The following is a 23,433-nucleotide window of genomic DNA, read 5'->3' on the forward strand; positions in this document are numbered from 1 at the left end:
AAAAGCTACTTCTCTGGAAGTAAATACAAAATGAAAGTAATTATGGCAGCATATACAAGACTAAAGTGACTGAACTAATAAAATCTTTTTATTTCTTATTGTAAAAAATCGATGTTATCTGCCTGCAGCTAAACACTATTTGAACTAATTAATTCAACGAGAAAGGTGCAGCTCCCCTAAGGCATTTGGAACGGGAACTGTAGTGGTGTACGGTCTCTGCGGTGCACGAAGAGGTGGATTTTAATGCAGATAGCAAAGACAGGGCAGGATGACAGTTTACGCAAACTTAGTGTTAATGTGTGTGACAAAGATTGAGTCGGAGTTTCGGTTTATCATCTGCCCCAAGAGCCAATTTTGCTTCTTTGTATCTTTAGACTGGAGTTAAAATCTCTAAGATAATTGTTTCATTTGATATTCCTGTTATAGGGTAAACCAGCTCCTTCCTAAGTTCTTAGCTTTTTTATTTAACTTTAATAAATTACTGAGATCTGGCATATACACTCTCACATGCATACGCACACCCGCCCACACACAGCTGAGCCATTTACAGACAACATTCTCTTATCAAATACCTTTGGACTGCACACACAAAGCAGGATCTCTGTGATTCAGCTCCATCAATCATTTCTCACTGGTAAAACTCCTGTAATGAATCTGGTCGTTCTGCTCTATTTTTGGTAATACAGAGAGCCAACTGTACATGATACTCCAGACGAGGCTTCATCTGTGCAATGAACAGCTTTTAAATGTCCTTCCTTGAGTTGTATGCTTAATAGCGTAACCATATATGATATAACATCTTATTGGACTGCATGTGGACTCAGGCAAGTCCAATATGGCTCAAAAATTTTTCTTCTATGGTGGACTTTCAAGTTTCCGCCAATTTAGCAAACATTCGATATTGATACTTACGACAGGTATCGTTAGATTAATCATCACCTTTTACACACAGCATCTGGTCAAGTCGGAATTCTATCCAGACACACAGAAACAATGGAAAAATGCTTGTAAAAGGATGGACATTGGAGTCACTTTTTGAATTAAAGACAAGACTCTTGACCAATGAGGCTTCAACTGCCAGTTAATCATGTGCACCGATTATATAGGAATTTAACAATCAGATTTATCAGAGTAGCCTTAACATGTCTTCTGCATCTGACTGGATAACCAACATGTGGATTAGACAACATGAGTAATGTGAGATTTTTTTTGTTTTTACCATTGTACTCCACTGTGGTGGGCTGGCGCCCTGCCCGGGGTTTGTTTCCTGCCTTGTGCCGTGTGTTGGCTGGAATTGGCTCCAGCAGACCCCCGTGACCCTGTAGTTAGGATATAGCGAGTTGGATAATGGTTGGATGGATCCATTTTACTCCATTGGTCACTATCAGTGTCCATTATACTATAAACATATTTTCTCCAATATGCATGAAAACATGAGATTAATTTTTTTTTCTTGCCACCACTACAAAGTAAATGGGGAAAGAATATAAAAAGATATATCATTTTGGGTGGCATATTCCTACAAGAACCAAGATCACGCCACGAGTGCGAGTTTACTACATTCAGCTACTGTCACTTTCGGTGCACATATTACTTGTTTTCACAGGTATGCATTATTTAAACACAATTATTTAAAACCTTCACGTTTCTTTGATAAAGTTGTAGTTTCACATCAGCATCGTCCTTGCAAATGTCTCAGCTGGTAAACATTTGACTGCACATCACTGACACTTGTGGATGAATTCTGAAAGCGACAAACCTGAGGGACTGTAATTGTTTCCTGTGCGATGCTCGTTTGTCTTGAGTCGCACAGACTTTAGGCATTCAGCAGGCTCAGCAGATAGTTTGTCTGCTGGTGAAGGGGGCTCAGTTCCTGTGCCTGGACCTAATGGGGCACTCGGTGCTTAAACTGTATAAATAATGCATGTTGATAAACAATATTGTTGTGCTTGTGGTGTCTGAATGTCACTGTGATTTATGTTACGCTCATGCGGACAGCTATGTGATTTTCCACTGTATCTACATATTTACACAGATGTAGCTTGCATTGGGGATATTAGACGCCATGTGGTCTTTGAGACAAGGCCCCCTTCAGCGTATAAACATCTAGAAACAAGGCAGCTGAGATGAAGGTCAAGCACAAAATATTTTACATACCAAAGAACCTGCCAGAACCTTCTGGTTACTGAAAGAAACAAAAGGAAGAAACCGAATCTATGATATCTAGATCCTTCAGTGGGCACTGATGCATATTCAGACTCGGAGAACTTATTAGTGCTTCTTTATTATGAACCTGCTCAAACTTCAGTCAGGGTTACTGGGGTCAGCTGTCGCACATCCCAGCCTGCATAGGGTGCAAGTCCATCACAGGGTGAGCGCACGTGTGCACACACACACACACACAGAGGCCAATTTAGGATCGCCAGTTCATCTAACCTATCTGTCTCAAATCTATCCTAAATAACAGAACAGTAAAAAAATGGGTTAGTTCCCAAAAGGGTTAAATACATTTTTTGACTGAAACAAGACAAGAACTAACAAAAAGAAAAAAGCACTAACATACTTTCTTCCAAATTTTATTATTCAATTTAAAATTACTGCCTGTAATGTAAAATAAATGTTCAACTATAATACGAGGGGCGTTCAATTAGAAACAGGAGTTTTCATGCTCTGTTCTTATAAAGAGTGTAAGGAAGACCGGACTCATTGGACAAGCACACGCATATATGAACTCGCCATTAGTAGCGTTAGCTGCTCTTTCTCCCTTCCTGTCCGAGCAGGAGGTACACAGTTGTGGTGCACAGCGCATTATTAATAATCTTTGACAAATGAAGGAGTCATTCCTTCTCAGATTTATTTGAGACTTAAACAGTTTGGGGATGAGTGTCTCTCTCAGTCTAGAGGGTCTGATTGGTGCAAGTCATTCAAAGAGGGACTATCACCTCTTTGGTCCACTTAAGGAATTCAAGTCAAGTTACTGACGATGTGCAAGAATGGGTCAACATGCAGTCAAGGGACTTCTACTCTTCTGGGATTGAGGAGCTTCCTGAGTGCTGGAACAAGTGTATCGCTGTGGCAGGAGACTACATAGAAAAATAGTGCAAGTCGTCTCGTCGTATTCAATAAATAAAGCACAGCTCATAAATGCCTGTTTATATTTGAATGGCCCTCATATTTTCAGTCCAAAATAGGATTAAAAATGTATGGACGGCACATTAAACATTGAGGAGGCGAATTCAAAAAGCTGTCAAACCAAGCCCACCATCCCAGCACTACAGGCCTGAAGGTGGGCGCTAAACTGGTGCTGTCACTACACCAAGACTCTGTGACCTGAAAATACAGCAGCTGGTAAGATGGAACAGAACTCCCGTAAAGAGGACACTGAGCAGAGAAAAACTAAGTTCAATATATAATAAATGTAGATTCAGAAAGTCGTGCCTCTCTTCTGCTGTGTTTTTATTCCTATTCTTATGTTTCCAAATTCTAATTAATCATTTAGTCAGTTTTCAGTAGCTTAATTTCCAAATACATTTTCAAAATAGTAATAGATGGTGTTATAGTTTTTGGATTTATGTGAAGTTCTTTCTAAGAAGCAAAACACATTCACTTCATTTTTTTACCTGTTTTTATGCATTAAATAAAATCTATACAGCTTACAATACATTCATTCTAAGATGATGTGTAATCATGAAAAAATACCAAGAGGAAAAATAAGAGAGTCTAAATGATCCCTTCTGCCAAGAGGGATGTGCATTCTTCTTCATGACACTTTACTACTGCACAATGTAGGATTTTATGGCACAAGCCATTTGTTTATGTCTCCTCATGGCCTGAGCTATGAAGAGTGAAATAATAAAGCAGATAACAATGCACTATTATTACAATTTTTAAGAGAGAAGCCATTGGTATAATAGATAGATAGATAGATACTTACACTACCAGTAAAAAGTCTGGCTACACTTTAGAAATTTCCAAGTTTTTCATAGAAACTGATACAGTTGTGTAATCACAATACCATTGAGTTGATTAAAAAATACATTCCAGATACTCCTAGTGTCACTTGAAATGACAGATTTTTAGTTTATTATTCACAAACGATGGCAAAGCCCCATATTTAGAAGCCAGTGTCCTATTTTTCCACTCCTTTAGCTTATCCTTAATTAGTCATTCTAAATGTTATGTGGTTATTAGAGAAACCTTTGGCACAGATGAAACCTGTTATTCAATTCACAAGAATAATGGCATTCCTAAAGTTCAGACCTGGGCTCAAAAATGGCCAAAATGAAGAAACACGTTAGTCTATTCTATTTTTTTTTTTTGAGGAATGAATGTTATTCCATACGATAAATTGCCAAGAAAATGAAGGTGTGATACAAAGGTGTCCATTACTGTCTTGAGAGAAGAGGGTGAACGGGATCTAGGAAAATAAGGTCCAGATGGGCAACTGCAAAGGAGGTAAAGAACATCAGAGTGTGCAGTGTGTGAAACAAACTTACAGACTTACAGGACCTCAGTAGGCTTCCTCATGAAATACACGACAACAGAGGAAAGATGATTCTGGGATGCCAGCTACAGTCCTCTTCCCTTCAATGTCAGTGTTCTTTTGCTCATTTGAACCTTCTTTTTAATTGCCAGCATCCCTGAGTTGTCTTTTCTCGGTTGCAGATGACACTGGCATTTAGTGTACATTTAAGGAGGAAGCCAACTGAGAACCAGTAAGGCGTCCGTTTCTCAAACTACAGACTCTGATGCACTTAAAGTTGATGGCCATTGGGACACTGAAGGAATGGCTTATGAGGATAATAAATTAAAAATCAGTAATGTCAAGCAGTAATAGTCATTAACAACACTAATAATGTCTTGGCTGTATATATAATTATATATTAATTAATAATTTACCGGCATCTTGATAAAATGGTACTGATTCCTATCAAAACACCACAATTTCTAGATTTCAGTTTTCTCGCTGCTCAAAAGTCCTGTCTGCAATTCAAAAACGTGACTCCCATGAGCCTTTAGTTTACGGTTTATTTCTCAAGTAACAATTTCACACCTTTGAAACCACAAAAGTACTGTATATGTTTTGCATTATGTGACACAAGAAACGTGAGATTTTATTTTCCATTTTCCTTAAGACGTTTTCACATTATTTGCTGTTGTATAACATTAATCTCTCAGTTCTCCAAGAAAACATAAGAATAAAAATTTTCCTCGGCCACTGGCACAAAATACATGGGGTAAGTAGCATATAAAAACGCTGATGTCTGCACGGAGTATTCATGAAAACTGAACTTTGCGAGAGAAAGTCTTTTCTGTACTTCCTTTTATACATAATCATGACGGTTCATCTGCAGTTTCTCTCTCTTAAGTAACATGGCACCCGCATTTTTAAAAACGTCAAAGAGGCATCCATAGCGAGCACAGCAACTCAAAATTTGATGACATTGTCCAAGATGGCAAGAAAATATAAATTAAAAAATTATAACTAATCCAAAATAGTCCAAATGAATCTTAAATACTTGGATAACATGATGTGGTATTCATAGCAGTAAACTATTGCAGGCCAATATTTTATTACACGGAATGAAAGGAAAGACTCATAACTTCTTAAAAAATTTATATTCTCCTTCCCCAGCTGTGCTGCTGTTGGTGCATAAATGTACGCATAAAAACGCAAAATCATTATCTCTGTAGAGCAAAATTTAGTGGAGCGATTTTGTTCAAAATCAATAGGCTTCTTCTAGCATTTTACAGTCTTAATAATGTGCCAAGTCTCATTCGAATTTGGAGATGTGGTTTTGAATTATTGTGCCCACAGACTCACAGACAGACATCACTAAGACGGTGCTTAAATGCTGAAAACTTGAGCTCATCATTTTGTTCCTGTCACAATACCACCCTGATTTACATAAACACGGGCGAGCACTAAAGCTAGGGGTCATACATACAAGTGAACGTGGCCGACAATCTGAGATATGAAAAGCACCCTTTAGGGAGTAGATGAAGCACAAAACCAAAAGTCACAGACAAACCAGTAACAAAATGTGACAGAGTTAAAGCACAGCAATCCACCTTCAAAAAATGGCAAGTCTGCGTGTGTGTTTCTGTGTATCTGTCTGGCTGCTAGGGTAAGGAAGGAAAAAATAAAGACAAGACAAAAAACGTAGAAGGGAGTGAAAATCAAAAATGATAACAAAAATACCATAAAGGGGGCTAAAAATAAGCAAAATGGTCTTATCGGCCTATTCTGCTGTCTGACATCATATGCTGGCAACAACAGTGTTGTGGGGAGTTTCTTGCACCCGCCTGGCCCATGCTTAGAGCTGCAATGCTAACGACTGATAATTTTGTGCTGTGGGAAATGGAGGTGAGTAAATAACAATAAATTGACGCGCACATCATGAAATCAAAACCCCCGACATGACTACGATAGAGTAGCTAAATCAGGCCAATGCGGTGGTGACCCACCAGTGCATTTTCCCAGCACGACACTTCAACTATAGGAATGGTCAGCTCGACAAGCGAGGCTGAGAAGAAGTAGCGAAGACAGGCAGCTCTGTCCAAAAAGGAAAAGGCCATTGTGATCAGGTGCGTGTTATTATACCTAACCAAATGGACAGCCCATACATCAAATAAAAAACACAGGAGGTCTACACTGATTGCTCCAATTTCAACCCACTTTGATTGGCAGCACAGCTAGCAACAACATAAAAATGCTCATTTAAGAACGAGGTTCAGCAAATGGAGAGAATTTAGAAGCTAAAGTGGCTCTAGAGACGGATGTCCTTACCGTATAACGCATGCTCCTCATGTGACTGCACACAAAAAACGGACTAACATTAGTTCAAGATAGTCCAAGCAGATGGAGGGCACCAGAAACCATTCCTTTGGGACCTATCGGTTAAATTTGGAACCTTTTACATTTGTTTGGAATGCTAACCCTCTCACCTGAAACAGCGCACAGAATAATAAAAATGAACTTAGCGGCAGATGCAAATTGTTGCCTAATTTGGTGTCCAGGAAAAGACCACAGAAAGACTTGCTCTGATGCTGGTGGCTTCACTTCGGAAGGAGGGAGAATTTGTGAGCAATTCAGGAATGGAAAGCAATCTCCTGGACAGCAGCATACATGTGCTCTGATAACAAATGTGGAAACAGTTTAGCTGCTTTGAATCTTGGCTTGACAGAACGAAATTTGAATCGTCAAACCTCCGGGAGGTGCACTGATATATTCCAAGCTTCATTGGAGTGTGTTTTACTAACATTCATCTAAGGCTGACTTTTCTCTTTTTTATTAACAAGATTAAATCATTCATTTCCTTATTTCAAATGCAATTTACCAGGAAAGAACTCACTCATTGAGATAATACATCATATTCATGAGTCCATATCCAATCATTTTCCCCCCTCATAGTATAATAAAACTCAACCAGTAACCCAGAGTAAATACATAAATTCTTGCATGAGCTGTACGTTTTCCTCTAGGAATGGAGCTCACTAAAATAATACAAACTCATGGATTAATGATATGCAGACGGCTTTCTGATTATTCTTAGCGATGCACACATTATCATCTAAGGGATGCTGAGGAAGAAGCAACATTTGGGGGGCTGGAGGAGTGCAAACAAGAAAACTACTTGTAATGCTGACCAAAAAATTAAGAAAGTCCGTAAAAGCGGAGTGGTCAATTCTCCTCGAACAAACTTGGTAATGCGATAGATAGTGAGGGTATTGAGGGAAAATCTACCTGCCTTTTAAACTTCAGATATACAACAAACAAGTAATAGATGGAGAGTTTAGTGTAATCATTTTAATTATATAGTGCTTCTCCCATGCTCAATATGAAAATTGGACTTCCCACTTTATACTGCGTCCTTCCATAATAAATCCCAGCCGATTTGACAGTGAGGCTCAAGGACTGTGTTGTATAACAGTGGAGCGCCTTCTATACTCTCTGCACAACGGACTTCCTGTATAAGAGAAACTCTTGCCATCTACAGAAGTTCTCGGATGACTCCTGCATCAGTGGTTGTATTCATAATCGAGATGAGTTGGAGTACAGGAGGCTGGTGGAGGACTCTGTCTTGTGATGCAGGGAGAATCACCAGCAGCTCAACATCAACAAGACAAAAGAGTTGCTGGTGGACCCTTGTCATGTCAAGGAAGTCCTGAGACCAGTTAACATTCAGTGGGAGGAAGTGGATGTGGTGTACAAGTACCCGAGGCGCCATATGAACAGCGAACTGGACTGGTCTGGAAAAACACAATGACTTTGTATGAGATCGAGGAGACCCGGGTCTTTTGATGTGTGCAGATAGCTACTGGAAATGTTTTACCAGCTCGTTGTAGCCAGTGTATTGTTCTATGCTGTGGTGTCCTGAGGAATCAATTTAACTTGAGGCAATGCAAAACGCCTGAACAAACTTACCAGGAAAGCCAGCTCCATTACAGGGCTGCTATAGAAAAGAGGATGGCGGCAAAATTGGATGCCCCTGTGAACAATTCTGCCCATTTCCTGCTTTCATGATGGACTTTTAGCCACAGGCCCAGTCCCCCATGGTACCATAAAAACCATCTCTGGGGATCTGCCTCCTGCCATTAGGCAGTTCAATGCTTTTTCCAGAGGACCTGTCCTTCACTTCTGCCAGAAGCTATAGGAAGATAGTACAGACTCAACCTTCTACATTTATTTTACTTTTTATTCCACTGTCTTATATTGTACTTTAAGTCGATATCGGTGCATTCTATGTTTTTGCTGTGTTAGGCATTTGAGTTTCCACTTGGGGATTAATAAAATACATCTAAACTAATCTAATCTAAGAACCTTGACCACCACAGCATAGCTGCCCAGCAGCTTGTCGAGTACATGTCAGTTCACAGAGTGAAGCGTCATTGGCCATTCATGTATGCTGTATAGTGAGCATACAGAACAAGGTTTTCAGTTCACTCCCCACCTTTAACTTGTGTTATCTGCCTCTTCTCCAACGTGACAAGTGTATATATATATATATATATATATATATATATATATATATATATATAAACAATTACTGTATAAATCTGAACTAATTTAGTGTCCTAAGATACAGTAATATTCACCATTTAAAGGCGCTATATAATACGTGTGTCTGTTTAGTGACAAATAGCAGGGGAACATGATTGGTACAATACAAGTGCAATTGTTTCCATCATTAAACACTTGGCATGCCTGTTGTACTAAGGATACTTAAGTGTGGTGTCATTGTCACTGAGGGTCACACAGTAAATCAGTGCTGGATTTATAAAAAAAAAAAAAAAAGACACTTATAGAAGTTTACACAAATTAATGATAAATTTCCCAAGAGTTCTAGGTTTGACTCCAGCACCTGGTAATTGTCAGTGTAAAGTAAGCACGTTCCTCCCAGAAGGTCTGTGTGTGTTTTTCTCAGCATACTCCTATTCTGCTCACAGAGATCTCCGAGATCAAGTTAAACAGCAAGCCTAAATTGGTACTGTGGATGTGTGTGAGGCAGTGTACCATGCAACAGACTGGCACTCTTCAAGGTTTGATTCCTGTCTTGCACTCAGTGCTGTTTCTTTAGGCTTTGGCACTCATGGCTGCTTCTTCTTCTTCTTTCAGCTGCTCGTGTTAGAGGTCACCACAGCGGATCATCTTCTTCCATACCTTCCTGTCCTCGTCATCTTGCTCTGCAACATGCATCACCTGCATGTCTTTTCTGACCACATCCATAAACCTTCTCTTAGGCCTTCCTCTTCTCCTCTTCCCTAGCAGCTCTATCCCTAGCACCCTTCTCCCAATATCCCCAGCATTTCTCCTCTGAACATGTCCAAACCAACACAATCTCGCCTCTCTGACTTTGTCTCCCAACTGTCCAACCTGAGCTGACCCTCTAATGTCCTCCTTTCTAATCCTGTCCATCCTCGTCACACCCAATACAAATCTTAGCATCTTTAACTCTGCCACCTCCAGCTCTGTCTCCTATACCACTGTCTCCAGCCCATATAACCGTCCTGTAGACCTTCCCTGTCACTCTCGCTGATACCCGTCTGTCACAAATCACTCCTGACACTCTTCTCCATCCACTTTACCCTGCCTACACTCTCTTCTTCACTTCTCTTCCATACACCTCGTCACTCTGTATTGTTGATCCCAAGTATTTAAACTCCTCCACCATCTCCAGCTCTACTCCCCTCATCCTCACCATTCCACTGACCTCCCTCTCATTCACACACATGTAATTTGTCTTGGTGGTCCTACTGACCTTCATTCCTCTCCTCTCCAGAGCAGATCTCCACCTCTCCAGGGTCTCCTCGACCTGCGCCCTACTCTCACTATAGATCACAATGTCATCAGCAAACATCATATTGCAATAACAACTGGATTGCAATAACATTTCCAGAGTACAGGTGTGGTATGGTATATCATTTTAAAGGGTTTATAGGTTAAACGTCTCAGTCATCAGGTCAGTGTGGGGAGTGCTTCTCATTTTATAAGGTGCTTCTCTGTGTTTAAAGAACTTTATAGGAATTGTTTTTCAGTTTCTGACCTCTAGCAGGTATAGCGACTCGCTTTTAGTCCCATGGGAGGTCAGCGATAAGAGTATAAAACGTACAGCCTTATGCTTTGCAGTATGACTTGTCCTTGTACCAAAACATTTACAGATTGTTGAGTCAAACTGTGGCCATGATGTCAGGCCTTCACTCACGCAGACTAATCAGTGGGGGACATCACAGCTCCCATGACACAGGGGAGTATTATCACACACCATGAAACAAACATCAAAAGCAAATCATCACCATGTGCCACTCTCCTCACAGTTTATCTTATGTTGCGGACACAAAAAATGAGGCCCTTTTACTTCATGTCTTATTACACACAGACTAAGAGAGACACACACAAACACAATAAAACAGGCAAAAAGGAACAAAATAATTGAATATTACAGAAACACAGCAGACAGTGTGACTTCTACCGTTGAATTAACTTTATGAAAGAAATGGCTGTGAAGGCAGCACTTCATCAGGACACGTCTCTGGTGCAACAAGATTGTGGGCGAGTTTCTGGTCTGTGACCGAGGTCTTGGCTTTTAATTTGTGTCCAGGTTACCCAATTCAGAGAAGGCCTTGTCCACCAACTGGATGGCCTGATCAATCCCAGCAAGAGCACACTCAGGTGCTGCAACAGCAACAAGCAGCAGGGTGTGTAAAGTACTCGATTTACGTGTTATTCAGATATCACTTACTGCAATTAGTCCAATAAAAGATACAATACCGTATTAGATCCTTCTCTCTTATTTATTCTGGCTTGTTGTTAGAAAAACGTAACCTAGAGCGGCATTTCTCAGTCATCTTAAGTTTAAAAAAAAAAAAAAAAAAAGGCATTGTTTTAATATTTTAGGAAGCTACTGATTACAGATTTCAGTTCTGCACCCAGTCAATGAGACATTTTGCTCCTGCATGCTGGGAAACTGAAGCGACTCATGTAAGTCCAGTTACGAGCCTGTCATACACCACACGCTTCATTAAGAAAGCCAATGAACATGGACAAGCTACTCAGATGTCATGTAGCATCACCTTCTCCAAACTCTTCCAGTTCCGCATCAGGCTCACAAGATTCAACCCAAAAATCGGAAACAAACAGGGATGTTAAAAGAACATGCAGCCCAGATTTTCTGAGGTACAGATTTACTTTTACAGCAACGGTCCACGTGTGTTACCTGCGTCTGGTACTGCCAATTGAAAACATGAATGCTTCCAAACTATAAAGACATTTGGAAACAAAACAAGCTATTGTAAATTACAGAAGGAAATCGCTAAGACTTTTTTATTTTAATATGAAAAAAAGAAAATCTTGAGATTTCACAAAAAAGCAAACATTCTAGTGTGTTTGTAGAACCAATCAGCAGGCACGTTGAACTGCCAGCACACACAATTCTAGAACAGCTCGTTGTGCCCTCTACAATAGATATATACACCAAAATTCTAAATGAGTCAGACAACTTCAAGCTAAAATGGATTCTGCTCGGTGCTCTCTTCACATCGCTCTCATTTTGACAAACTTGTGAAAATCAGACAAGCCCAGGTTTCCCATTAAAAAGACTAAATTTAATTCAGTATTAAACAGCCACATGTAAGTTATGCAGATTGTATTTAAATTTTGAGTAAGTGTTTACTGTGATTCGCTTCCCCAGATCTCCCCGTGTCTGCGTCGGTTTCCTCCCACAGTCCAAAGGCATGCAGGTTAGGTGCATTGGCCATTCTAAATTGTCCCTAGTGTGTGCCCTGCCCGGTGTTGGTTTCCTGCCTTGCAGCCTGTGTTGGCTGGGATTGGCTCCAGCAGACCCCCATGACCTTGTAGTCAGGATGGATGTTTACTGTGATTTGTTAATGTGTGCCATTCAGGTGAAAATGTGGGCTAGTTTACTTTAATATAACCATTACCAATAAATAAAACAGGGTACCATGGCCCAAAATGTTGAGAACCACTGGCCTGGAGTCCTTTAACCAAAGAATCAGGAGAGTAAAGAACACATGCACAAAGTTTTTATTTATCCACATAATGACGTGACCCTTTAATTATGATAGATAGATAGATAGATAGATAGATAGATAGATAGATAGATAGATAGATAGATAGAAGGCACTATATAATAGATAGATAGATAGATATGAAAGGCACTATATAATAGATAGATAGATAGATAGATAGATAGATAGATAGATACTTTATTAATACCCAAGGGGTTTTGCATGGTTTCTGTCACATTACCAAGATGTCAACAAAACAAATGGTGGGGTCCATTAAAAAACAAACATGGCATTAGAGAAGGCTGTAACAAAATGGCGGGGGTGGTTTTACAGGGTGGGCGGTTTCTTAGTGAGGGGTGGTATGGAGTTGTCTGCTGGCAGTAAGTGAATGGGGGTCCCAGAGTGAGCTGGGAATGTCTTAGAGAGCGTTGGAAGATGGTCTCGCACGAACGAGCACACGGGCGAGAGTGCAAGTCGGATTAGCAGCATTCCATACTGGTACACTGTATTGCTAGTGTGTGTGGGGATGCAGTAATTGGGAAGAGCAATCTTGAGTCGACGGAGAGTGAATGCAGTTTTTCCCGGTGGTAAGACAAAGCAGAAGTAAAAGTCAAGGAGGAACCTGTCTGTGGTCTTTGGTGTTCTGGCCCTACAGATTGTGATCAGAAGTGCTGAATATATTGAAAGGAGAGCAGGGAAGAGAGGAGTCCATGAACCAACATCCAAATGACAGTAAAGTGTTGAAATGGTGCCTAGCATAGGTCCAGAACTATAAGAAGAAGATAATAAGCAATGCTTAACAACTGGCCCTCTGATGGTACAGATAGCACAGGAGAGGCACTGGTTCGCCCATATGTTAATTCCTGAACCATTAACTCAAGTCGAGCTTGAAGAGGATTATTTTTATCGCTTCTTTTTAATTTTGGCTGGATTTTTAAATGTACTTTTATTTACCCTTTTTCTCTGTGAGTCATCACTAAAGTGGACTGCACATATTCACAAGTGCATGAGTTAATCATAAAAGGAGGAACTACAAGATGCCCAGGGCACGATACAAGCTGTGGCTGAGGACATGTGGCATGATGATGGTACAAAATCATTTTGCATAATTCATTTACCAGAAGACACAAGTGGATTCTCCACTATTCAAAATCTCAGTTGGTGCAACAAATAGCAGCGAGAAATGGTAATATTTACATAATAAACGTGCGACTGCTCATATCAAATCTAATACTACAATTGCAAACAAACGTATCTTTAGATGTGTGGATAACTGCAAAGTATATTTATGTGTAAATATGTAAATAAAGTTTAAAGCACAAACCACAGTGACATACTGATTCTTGATTGCCGAAGTTCATCTCGTGCAACAAACAACTGGCTTCACTAATTTGTGTTGGATGTACACAGTCCACCATGACCCGGAGCCTCTGTGGCACATGCAAGGTCAGAGCAGTAAGATTCACGACATCTACTTGGCTCACGGGCAGCACACTGTTGCTGGTTTGGATTGCATGAAGGGAGACCCAAAGCAGGGCACAAGGCATGAATCACCCCACTAGGGGGCACCAGTCCACTGCAGGCTACACTCATGCATACAGCGTTTATGACTCAATCAAAAAGAGTAACTTGTTCTGCTTGACCACTGGCCCTTTTCTGGGGGCTTTAAACAGGATTTCTTCTGCATTAACACTTATCAAACGTTTTATTTTTCCAGGAGCTCTAAAAATGTCTTCATGTCTTGGTGATTTGCTCCATTGAGCACAAAACCAATACTTAAAAAAAACAAGCCAATGCAGAAAGTGAAGCCAAAAAAAAGTCCACAAGAGAAAAATGTTCACATTTTCATGCAGGGTGGAGTCTTAATAAATAAAAGTCCATAATTCATTTATTTCTTTAGGGAACCTTTAATTCAGGAGAAGCTTTAATGTGAGGTATGGGCTGCAATGTAAGCAAAAGGAACATAAAGCCACTTGAGGCCGTTTACCTTTCAGCCCTTTTGAAAGTACCAATTGTAAATATTCAAGATGTCGTCAAGAAATTGTGTATGAAGAAAAAAGTTTACAAGATACCTATTTTAGGTATATTTAATTACAGCGGACTCATCAGGGTTCTGGCAGATGCATTGCCATCTGGATTACTGGCAGCGGACATCATACTTGCTGTGATGGCTTCCAAAATAAAAAAAAAAGGGATAAAATAAAATATTTGCTATAACCTATACAGCAAAAAAGTAAGCAATAATGCACTACATAATAGAAGCCAGTGGCAGCAGATGTGGAAGCTGAACACATACCTGGCTATCCATGGTGTTAAAAAGTGTCATCATTTTCAATCACAGAAATATCAATGTTCTGAAGGTGCTGGCTTATAATGGTCTCATACAGAATAAAAAGACATTTTTAAATTTATAAAGCACCTTGTTGAATCTTGCTGTTTATATCTGGAGATGGGAGACTAATCAGGAGAGCTTGTGTTGCTGCTGGTTGAGGTGAAGGTGAGGCCAGCGCCCGTTGCTGACCTGGTGGTCTGTGTGTGGATCCCAGTGCCTCAGTGCTATGATTGGGGATCTGTATTGTAAAAACTGGTGCCATCTTTCAGATGAAATGTAAAACTGAGGACGTCAAAAGATCCCTTGGCATTTTATGAAAAGAGTAGGGTGTATCCCAATGTCCTGGGCAAATTGCCCACCCTGACCTGGACATTCTGGCCCCCAAATCATTCTCCATCTCTAATGCGCCAAGTAGCTCTCCCAGCCCAATATAGCTAATATGCGGTGAGCATACTGGTGCTAAAATGTCTGCTGTCACATCAGCTAGGTGGATGCTGCACATTTGTGGTGGTCAAAGTTGCACTTCATGGTCTAAGTCAAGCACTTTAGAGTAGCTGGAAAAATTGTTATATAAATGTAATTATTAATAATAATAATAATAATAATAATGATCAATTACCACAGGGGGTCAGAGCCTATTCCAGCATCATCTGAGGCAAGGCAGGACAATAGTCAGTCCGAGGTCTCATTTGATTAATTGACTTTTGATTTAACGCTCAATAAAAATAAATCTGATTCAGGCTAGAGTAGTGCTCTTTTATGTAAAATTTCACTTGAATTATAATGCATCCTGTAACTGTGCTTGGCATGAAAGACACTCTATAATATAAATATTCACTGCCTAATCCTGCCACTTTTACTGCCTCATAATATTTGCTTCATAAAGCAGTGGCGCCTTGTGATGGAGCCTGCTGTAAAAGATGCTATATAAAATAAAGTCTGATTGAACCTGTACTATCATTTGATTTATTAAGCACCTTGTGATGGTTGGTTACTAAGAAAAATCTGATAGAAAACAGAAAAGGGATGGACTGGGCCTGTCCTGTGAACTGTCTCTCAAACCATTTTGACTTTATAAAGCACCTTGCAGTTGAATTTGCCACCAAAGGCACAACAACAACTTAAGTGACTGATTTGGAGGTTATGGTTGGTGTGGAGTTTGCACAACATCCGCAGATCTGCAGGCCTTTTCCTCTTTCTACACAACGTGCAGATTAAGTTAGCTGGCAACTCTAATTCGGCCCTGTGTGACTCTGAGCGTGTGGGCAGTTCCTGCTTTGCAGCCCATGCTGCTGAGATGGGCTTCGGCCCCCATCCAAATGGATTAGGCAGATTTCACATGTGGTCTTATATTGTAGGTTACAACCCTATGACTTTTGCTGCCTCATAATCAAAAGAATGTTATTTGTGCAAAAATTCAATGCAATCTGGAGTGTATTATAGTGCAATACACAGTCATGTGGTGTGTTTAATTTTGGCAGTTTTATCACTTCATAATTAAAAACATCTTGACCAAATGAACGATTGCTTTTCACTACAACACGCAATTTTCGCATCAGTTTAAAAATGCAACACAACAGTGTATTACGTTTAAATTCATGTACATAGATTGCCTGTCACGACTATGCATATCGCATTTCACTTAGTGGCTGCTGCTCCAAGTGTATTGCATTTTGATTGAAGACCATGCGTTAATCAGGCCAGAACTGAATGTAATCAAATGATCAGTTGGCAGCAAGTGGTTGGCCAAGGGGCGCCAACAGTTAGAGAAAAAGGCATTCCAATCACGAGTGTGTTCAGCCCACGCTAAAGATGGTGACTGGGAGGCTGATAGGGCAGGGGATGCTCCGTCTCATTGAGCAGGTGGAAGTTGGTGGTGTTGACTGCAAAGGGCTCGTGTAACAGAGGCAGCAACGAGTGAAGGAAATCCTTCTACTAAAGTAATATTCCGGGAACATATTTAAGAATGAATGTCCTGAAGAGCAGCAGCATACAATCATGTAGATCATCAACCAGGGCCGTCCATACAACAATGTTCCCCTAATTCTGGTTTTCAGATACCAGCAGAAGGGGATCAAAGAACTGGCTATTGCTAAGCTTTTTGACACATCAGTCTGGAGCAATAGGATAATAAGGCCAGCACAGCACAGTATTTAGACAGCTTAACGTAAGAGTAACGTTAAAGCTAAAATATACTTCTCACCATTTCAGTTAATCACTCCACATGCACAAAACATATTAATTGCCACCAGGACACAGATGTTGAGAAGTGGAACGCCTCTTACCAGAACTGTTGACGCCCCCTGCCCCACCTCTTGATGCTGATTGGTCATTTAAATACGTTCAGTTTTGGCTTGATTAATGCACGGTCCAAATTGAAATGGAACACAATCACAGCAGCCGCTAAGCCAAATGCAATACGTTTACTTTCCTGTTGGTTATGACACACAATCTATGAACATGAATTAAAAGGCGATACGCTTCTGTATTGCATTTTAAAACTGACAAGAAAACAGTGTGCTGCAGTGAAAAGCAATCGATCCTTGGGCTGCTATGTGAGAAAAGCGCTATATAAATGTAAAGAATTATTATTATTACGTTGTTTTTAATTATGACACAATAAAACTGTGCCAAAATCAAACGACCCACTTGCGTATGCATTGCATTGTAATGTAGTTAACACGTTAGACTGGATTTAATTGAGGCATGAATAATCGTCCATCGTAATCTCTTTTATAAGGTGCCTTGTGATTGTGCTTAATGTGAAGCTACATAAAACGCCGATTATTTCTTCTGTCAGTTGCTTCCCTTTAGACCTGCTTCATATACAGTAAAGTGTTAAGTGATTTCTGATAATGCTACACAAAATTTAGATTGCACTGATATTTACAACCCGAACCTTCTCACTGCCATCTTTGGGCCTCTTCTCTCATTACGGCATACTATTGCACACTCTCCCTAATGCACAATCCTCGCAGCCCTTACATGTGCCCGTCTGCCAGCACCTTGCGCCTCCCTTTTCTACTTTGGCCGGCCACAGGTGTCTGACTTGTGAAAGTAGTGCACACAGTTTGGGAAGAGGTCAGTTAGGTATTAATTTAACCAGCGGTGAGAGGTTGAAGGGTACTACATTATGATCAGGTCTTGACTGGAAAAAAGAAAATCAATTTTTAATTGAGTGTGTTCGAAAAGGACCCTGGCCGTCCATCATTCCGGCTAATGGGATTTCCACCCCGTTCGGAAATGCTGACTGTAGCAGGACTGCAAAAGGAGGTGCTTTTTTTTTTGAGCTCTAATATCATACATTTCCCCATTTTACCAGAGATTATGAAAAACAAACCTTACTATCTGCTTTGACCACAGCTGCCTAATGAGAAAACGGCTCTTTTTTTAACCGTTCCATTTATCATGTCAGATGTTAATATTCTTAAAGGTCAAGCCATGTCATAAAGAAGAGTAAAAATTGCTTTGCTCAAAGTTTTACACACTTTCCGTTTTTTTCTTCGTCTTTTTAATTCCTCCCAGAGACATCAAAAAAAAAAAAAACCAAAGACTCTGAGAAATCTGTCACAGTGGGAAGGGGTAAACATGAACAGCAATTTTTAAAGACGCTTCAGGCATTGCAAATACGTTTCTTTTATTCTCTGAACACCAGATGGTGCTCTTCATGGTGTGAGTTTCCGCAAACTGAAAGCCCCTCCCAAACCAGCTACCCCCATTCTTGAACTGCAGCATCAACTGGCTGAGCTTCTCACCCTGGGATCCTGAGCAGCAGATGTTGGATGGCGATGGACCATTGAAACTGTTGGGCTTCTGCAGCCTGGGCAGATATGCTTTGCTTTAACTCAGCAATTTCTAAGACTCAGTGGTCCCATAGTGAACTTCTCCTCCTTCATTAAAGTACTAGAGCAATCTGTGCTGGCACGGGCGATAGCAATGGGGGAATGGGGGGTCTGGCTATTGTTTTCCAGCAGCAGACAAATCCATACTGAAAGACAGACTTGGATTTTCAAAATTATTTCTTCATTGGCATCTTCAGGTTAAAAAAAAAAAATGAAAGCATTGCAGACTACATTACGTTAAAAAAAAATCATTCTAATTTATATAGCGCCTTTCACATGGCAAGTAAAAGATAATAGAAAATTCTCCCTCAAAACATTCATTAATTCCTTTTTGGAAACTACCTTTGCCAAAACAGGGTTACAGGAAGCAAGAGCTAAGCCTGACATTTAAGTACAAGGGGCAGGAGAGAAGCTTGGGAAGGACTCTGATCCATCACACGAGGCTCTCCTCCACACAGCCAACTTCACCCACAATGCACCAGTTAACCTAACCTGTGAGTTCTTGAGATGTGGAAGGTGAACTGCAGTAGAAAATGATGGCAGAAAAGCTCAAAGTGCTACATGTGGGCAAAAGGAACGTCAACTACAAATACAAGATGGCCGACACTGTCCTACAGGAAGCAACCTCTGAAAAGGATTTAGGGGTTTATGCCGATACATTTTCACTATCTAAGCAATGCGCAGAATTGACTAAAAAGGCAAATAAAATGTTAGGTTATATCGTTAAAAATACTGTTTAATAGAAATCAAGGGATGTTTTGCTCAGATTGAATAATCCACTAGTGAGACCAAATCTGGAGTATTGTGTGCAATTCTGGTTACCATGCTACAAGCCAAATGCATCATGGGATTAAATGGAGTGTCCAACTATGAATGAATCCCAGAATTAATCCTGTTTAGTTTTGAGCCGAGCAGACCATGTGGGGGTCTAATCCTGGTCTTCAAAATTTTCAAAGGCATTGATAAAGTGCAACTCACAGAATTCTTTAAACAAAATGCTGATTCACGTATCTGAGGACAACAGTGGGAGCTATGGAAGAGCATTTAAGAACTGAAGCCGGAAAGCACTTCATTGTGCAAAGAATTGTGGGAATCTGGAACAAACTGCCATGTCATGGAGATGAGGCAGAAACCATGAAAAGCTTTTAAGAACAATGTGGATGAGTTATTGGGATAGCTGAGCTGTTAGCTAAAGAAACAGGTGTGACTGACTGAATGGTCGTTTTTCAGATTTCTTACACTCTTCTTATGAGGACATGGCACAGGGAGAAGCGTAAACTCCACACACACAGGAGGACCTGTGCCAGGATTAAACTCATGACTCTGTAGCTGTGAGAAGACCAATGCTAACCCCAGCAACTCCATGTCTCACACAAAAGATATTACTGGAAGGATCGGGAGAAGAGAAAGCATCAAAAATACGGTGGAGCCCATGAATGGGATGACGCCAAGTTTGTCACTTAATGATCAAAAGAAAAGCGCTAGTGCTCCTGTTGGGCTTCACGAGACTATGATACCTGCATGGGTTCACCTTAGCAATCCATTTTGGTATATTTTGTTTACTGTGTGGAATGGTTGGCTTGTGCATCACAGAATTACACACACACACACACACACACACACAGACCAAACCACCGAAAGCCAAGACTTTGGGAGGAAACGGGAGTAACAACCCCTCCAGCCATATCTGCATGTCTTTACATTTGTTCCACATTTTTATGTACTCCTTCCTATGAAATGTACTATATATATATATATATATATATATATATATATAAATATATATATATATATATATATAAATATAATATATATTATACAGTACATATATATATATATATATATTACATTCATTTGTGAGAGACAGAGTGAGAGCAGAAAAATGACAGCTAATTAAAACAAATTGACACTATGCAAAAATGTTGGCTTTGTAGCATAGGGTCCTGTGTCTGGATGCAGCAGACTAGATCAGCCCTGGTTTTTTTCTCCATTCCCTTCTTAGGGTGGCACCATATTTAAACTAATAGATCCTTCTGGGGCTGAACACATTTCTGTGGAATCAGATTTTTATTGCAGTTTTATTAAAATAATTTTATTTTAATCGCACTCTTTTTCTACTATTGCGTGGAAGAAAACGTTTGTGTTCCTGTCAGCCCAGCACTGCACTGACTGCCATGGATGAGCTTTCTGTCTAAAAGTCACTGCGTAGCAATACCTCAAAAACAATGTCTCCCTTAGTTTCTTTTTATTTTCTAAAAAGCCTACATTGTCACATACTGTCATACTGAATCATCATTACATTGCAGGCAGACATTAGTCAAATATAAAATGTATTTTTCACTTAATCATTTTTATATACCGAGTATAGTGGTGTCTGTACAATGATGGGCCTCGAGGGACTCGGGCAAGACAGGGACTGATGGCTGACTTTAATCAGCTATAATAGGCCTGCCAGCAGCACCTTCAGAAAGAGCCCTTCTCAAATCCAATGACCCTTCAGAAGCTTTAAAGCTCACCCCACTCAGTTCATAGTTGGGGAAGGAGTGATGCACAAGGACAAGGTGAGAGAAGACATTACATGCTGTCCTGGCAGTGAGCATAAACAAGCACAGCTCTATGTTACGCTGGGTCCTCATACGGCAAAACACTCTGCAGTATCATTTGTTATACAAGTGGAGAGCAGGCAGGTTAAGTGAGTTATTTTTGGTTATACATGCGCTGTCTTCAGATATTTTTTTTTTCCAGCAACTCCATAGGCCTTTGTCACTGCAAAATCGGAAGACAAGAACAAAAAAATAAATAAAACTAAATTGGGAAATACTGTGGCAGCATGGTTGAAGTGTTAAGATGTTTGCTATGCAATGAAAGAATAACAGCAACACAATAAAAAGTTCACGCATTTATGAATATGTCTTTTCGTTCCCAAAAGATTCTGTTACCACCGTGCAAATTCTGGACAGTAAAAGTAAAGCCTTTTACCAATGTCACAAAACAATAGATGAACTAAGGAAATGCCCATCAGGAGATGACTGACCATTTCCGACTGATATTGTCATGCACAGGACTCAGCCTACACTCTTGAAAATAAAGGTGCCAGAGTGGTTCTTCAGAATCGTTGGTTCCCAAAAGACTCATCCACATGAAGGTCTGAGAAAGAGCAGTTACTGATGCAGATCCACAACAGGCTCCATTCAGTGGATGACCATGAACAGATTTTGTGTAATATTAATGGATTATGATTTCAAAAGGACTTGTGCTGCATGTGTCAAGGAATGGCTCTATGAGGAATCACACAGCCTGGTAAAGAACCAAAAAGTGCCATTACAGAACCCACATTTGTAAGAATTTATGGTGAAATTTAATGATCTGGGGGCATAACCTGGTGATACACATGAAACATTAACTCTGTGCTTTGCAGTCTGAGGCCGTAATCAACAAGGTGGAGTTGCACTTCCGCTCTCCTGTGCTTGCTCTTCTGTTCTTGCACAGCGGCTGCTAGCTACAGTTGGTCTCATTGATGATAGATGGCGCCACTGATTCCACACACACTGACCACTTAGTGATGAGTGAACCATGCTGAATTAATTTTGCCTCAAGTTCAGCCAAATCATGGAAATGTTCAGGAGCTTTGTTGAACTCAGTGAAATTCACTGACGTCTACGGGGAAGGAGAGAAACTGAACTAGTTCTGATTGGATTATAATGGTGATGGTCTCTGAAGCGTCTCTTAGGGCTAGAGAAGTGTCTGCCAGTTATGCTGGATTGATTATTGTTGCCAGATATTGGCCTAAGGTGTGAGGCAGCACTGTCAGCCACTCGCCATCGTGAGTTAGAAGAATAGAGTTTATCAACAGAACAGTAACGTTTCTTGCAGACAGGAAAGTATGAATTCATGAAGGCTTGCAGCTCCCACAGATTAGACTGGAGGTACTCGCCTCTCTTGAGCTGAGAAGCACCGTTTGTTTTTTTCACTAAAGCTCGTGCTCATTCACTGCCCCGGCTACCAAAGAAGCGCAGCACTAAAGCACATGGATTCGTCTCTCCTTCCTGTTTGCATCAACTACACGGCACTCTGGGTAACACTTTATAATGGGTAAGCTCACATTCAGCACACAGGTCACATACAAGTCCTTAAAAAAATGTAACCTTTAAGATATGAATACACTGACAAATGTCCAGTTTCCTTCTGTTTGAGTGTTTTGTGTTGGAACGTATTCAGCAGTTTTCTTCTAATTTTTAGTCCAACGTTATGATAAATTTTATAAACTTGGGGATGGTAGATTTTGGGCTTTTCTATCCAACATTGGCTGCTACAGCTCTGCAATGTTACATTAGTCTTGAAAACCATTAAGGGGTACTGGGAGAATTTTCATGAAAATATTCAGTAAGCAAAGTCACCAGTGAACAGAGCGTATCTGTTACGAAAAACACAAATTTTGACGATCATCACTACCGACTACCCTTTAAAGGGGCCGACACTTCTTCACAAAGCAACTTACTATATCAGGATTCATTACAATTATTTATTATATAAGGTATTTCTTTTACCACTCTAAGTAACTTGCTCAGAAGTCAAAACATTAAGTCTCAGTCGGGGATTCGCCAACCTTGAGTTTTTAGGCCCTGTGTCCAGGCAACGACTCCACACTGCCTGTCCAAAATTCCTTCCCACAGTTCATCTGCTCTTCACTAATCAGGAGGTATCATATCTCACCACAAGCACTGAGAGGTC

The 23,433-nt window shown here is 40.3% G+C and overlaps 1 protein-coding gene across 13 annotated transcripts in view; it reads right to left on the bottom strand.

Moving 5' to 3' along the window:
* Positions 1 to 23,433, bottom strand: part of rbfox3a (RNA binding fox-1 homolog 3a) — a 976,802-nt gene that overhangs the window by 197,744 nt on the left and 755,625 nt on the right. The window lies entirely within an intron of this gene.

The sequence above is a fragment of the Polypterus senegalus genome, chromosome 17 (genome assembly GCF_016835505.1).
Source record: "Polypterus senegalus isolate Bchr_013 chromosome 17, ASM1683550v1, whole genome shotgun sequence".
NCBI lineage: Eukaryota > Metazoa > Chordata > Cladistia > Polypteriformes > Polypteridae > Polypterus > Polypterus senegalus.